Source organism: Benincasa hispida, chromosome 4, assembly GCF_027475165.1.
Source record: "Benincasa hispida cultivar pf3 chromosome 4, pf3_genome.v1.1, whole genome shotgun sequence".
Classification (NCBI taxonomy): domain Eukaryota; kingdom Viridiplantae; phylum Streptophyta; class Magnoliopsida; order Cucurbitales; family Cucurbitaceae; genus Benincasa; species Benincasa hispida.
In genome coordinates this window covers 37659052-37661978 of record NC_143481.1, presented here as the reverse complement: position 1 = coordinate 37661978, position 2927 = coordinate 37659052, and positions in this window count along the sequence as shown.

Genomic DNA, 2927 nt, shown 5'->3' with positions numbered 1-2927 from the left:
GTTGGAATGAATATGCGCCAACAAATGTATACGATGACCATACGTCCTGTCACAGGTTTTCTTGCGCTCACGCCAAGTATAACGCGAACGCAAGTTTCTTGGGTGATCCGGGGTCGAACTCAAGGACTTGTAGCAAAATGAATGCGGTGTTTGTGCATGCGGCGGTTTAAATAAAAGAATGTTGGAGGGGTTGCTAAGTTAATCCTACTCCTACTCCTAACTAACAGACAACACAATGAGAATATGCATGAGAGGTAGAGACACGATAACTCTTGACATGAAACAAATGAATGGAAAAATAGATAAAATGTGGAGATGTTTTCATTGCAACCCTTAAGAGTAACCGCAAAGGCACCTTAGTCAACGCAAGCCTTGCGATCATGCAACACACATACAATAATAAACCACCTCTTGGTGCGAATGCTACGACTTCTAATGCTAGAACGCATGCGATATATGCAATAAGTCTATAGGACCTATACATAAGCCTCTATTCTTATTTATGCGATGACAAAATGACACACACAAATAAGGCGACCACATAATATCATTCCCATCTCTAGGATGCATGCGATGCAGGTTGACAAACAGAGCTTATCTCTAAGTCCTTATCTCTTGCTTATGCCGATCTAATCTCTCTCTCTCGAGTCTAGATTCTAACCTAGCTCTCTTGAGTCATTAGATTTTTTCTTTAGACTCTCTCTCAAGTAGCTCTAAAGGGGTGTTGGGCACAACATAAAACAAGACAATCGCATGAACTTGGTTGACGCAAGATTATTCCTATCTCTAGTGAACAATGCATACATTGCTTAATGCGACCAACCACTTACCCTCTCGGGCAGTTAGTTGTTGTTGACCTTATTCATAGACAAGCAATGTGTTAGCCTATAGACAGGTGTTGCTGCAGCTTCACACTAAGCAAATAAGGTTACTCACACACTCACGCAATGCACACCTCTCGGTAGGTTGCTACATGCTTCATATCCCTAATCCACATGAATAAGTATGCAATACCCAAGAAATCTCACTAAGTGTTGCAATGAAAGTAAAGATGCTAAGCAAAGAAGATTGAGATGGAGTCGAAGGAAATAGAGAAATGCATTGAAAACAAGTTGTATTACTTCCTTAATCACAAAATGTCATACAATACAATATAAGAAAAGAAAGGAAAATGAAATGACCGGTTGGACGCAAAAACTTGCTTCCAGCGGATGTGCGTCAAGGCTGCCGGTGGTGCCATGGATGGGCAGTGGAGTTGACTCTCTCGAGATCTAGCTCCGATCGAAGGCTTCGGTCGTCACTCGAAATGGATGAAGGAGGTGAAGAACTCTCAAGCGTCTTCTCATGCATTTTGTCTGAATCACAAGGATCCACTCTAGGCGAACCTCAGGCGAAAACCTTGGATTCAACCTTGGGCGAAAACCCTGGATAACTTGAATTTCTGCTCATCGGCTTTTATTTATAGAGCTTGGATCATCGACAGCATTGATGGACTGCTTTGAGTCTGACATTCGGCGCATTTAGTCCTTTTCTGAATCTCTGTTGCTAACGGCGTGGTAGGTGAGATGTCAACATCATCTTTTGATTTGCGTTGATGCGTTCATTCCACCCACCTTACTTTGATCCCATTGTTCCACGTTATCGTGTAGCCGCAATCGTGTAGTGACCGCATTCGCTTAATACCGCAACTTCTGCACAATAGTCGTAATCTCTTGACGATCGCAACTCCTATGCGATGGACACATATGGCTTATTACCGCAACATCCATGTGTTGATTGACGTATTCGCCTTTACGATGGAGAGTTTCTCCGTATGCAGTCGTCTATGTGATGGTCCAGTTTCCGTATTTTTGTCCACTTCATGTATTAGCTACAAAAATAGAACATGAAACACATAATAACACATAATAACGAGTTAGCCGAGATTCATCATGTTGATCGATGCAAACTCATTTTCTCATGAATTCCTAGCACAATTGTCGCATATTATACTTAAAAACCTTCATAATTCTAAGTAAAAGGTCTAAGATGACATGCATTTCTGCATGTCATCAATCACGATTCCTACCTTTGTTTTGACTTGCCCCCACGTGTGTCATGCGGACATCCAACTACGAGTAGGATCCGATCGCAACGTTATGATTTTTTTATTAGCAAAATAGCAAGGTCGAAAATAAATACCTCACCCTCAAATTTAAAATCCGGCAATGTCCTCATTGCCAAAAGATTGAAAGATATCATGCGACGTTCGTAGGAAGTTTGGTAAAGGGTTAGTTTGAAAGAAAACTAGCAGACCACTAACTTTTAGAAATATTTTATGAGGTGAGTGTCCCAAAATTACGTTGACTCTAGTATACATGAAAAAATAGAAGCATGTGTTTCATCATTGAAATAATAATTGGCAAAGACAAAGCATGCGGTGACTTACTAAATTTATCAAAGTTAAATGATTGTGGTAACCAAAGAGGATGCAGTGATAAAATATTCAAAATTAAAATGCGATGTGATAGTGAAAAATTTGGAATAAAGTCAAGGAAGAATACAACCCCCAAATTTGCGTTGTTGCCCACATTGTTTGTTGACGCATCCTTCTTTGTGGCGATCTACCACTTTTGGATTGCGGTGACGGAATAAAGTAGTTGCGTCTTCGTGTAGTGCCTTCGCAATCGTTCACCTCGACCGTTGCAAGAAAAACATCGAAAGGGTCAAATGATATTAAAAAAAATAGAGTTAACAAAATCTTTTACCACAATCGTTCAGTATGATCGCATTTCTTTTATTAAAAGACAGTGAAATGAAAATACTGAGTAGAGATAAGTTGACTATTTCAAGATTCTAATGGGTACTTCACAAAACTTGCATCTCATGAATTTTGATCGCCTGATAGCGTAGGGACTGATGGAACACGAAACATACGCAGCGGAAAA